This window comes from Ammodytes marinus, assembly GCF_949987685.1.
Source record: "Ammodytes marinus genome assembly, chromosome: 4".
Lineage (NCBI taxonomy): Eukaryota > Metazoa > Chordata > Actinopteri > Uranoscopiformes > Ammodytidae > Ammodytes > Ammodytes marinus.
Genome location: NC_137233.1, coordinates 505,266 through 505,932, shown reverse-complemented (window position 1 = coordinate 505,932; position 667 = coordinate 505,266).

Below are 667 nucleotides of genomic sequence, written 5' to 3'. Positions count from 1 at the left end.
CTGAAGTGACATGAGTAGAAAGTAAACCAGGAAAACAGACATATGAAAACAAACTAAATACTGGCTGAAGTTGTGACAAAAATAAATGTATAAACAAGAATACAACTCCAATCAAGCAATATAAGTGAGGGGGGCGCCCTTAGCTCAGTTGGTAGGGCGTCCCCCCCCATGGGCCTCGGCCAGCAGCGGACCCGGGTTCAATTCCAGCCCGCGGCCGAACTCTGCATGTCACTCCCCTCTCTGCCCCATTTCACCTCTGTCTCTACACTATCAATAAAGACTAAAAATGCAAAAAAAATATCTTTAAAAAAAAAAGCAATATAAGTGAGTAAGAAAGTACGTAGGCAAGGCAGGTTTATTTCTATAGCACAGTTCAGACACAAGGCCTTTCAAAGAGCTTTACACACACACACACAGACACACACACACACACACACACACACACACACACACACACACACACACACACACACACACACACACACACACACACACACACACACACACACACACACACACACACACACAAGGCCATTCAAAGTGCTTTACACACACACACACACACACACACACACACACACACACACACACACACAGACACACACACACAAGGCCTTTCAAAGTGCTTTACACACACACACACAGACACACACACACAGACACAAGG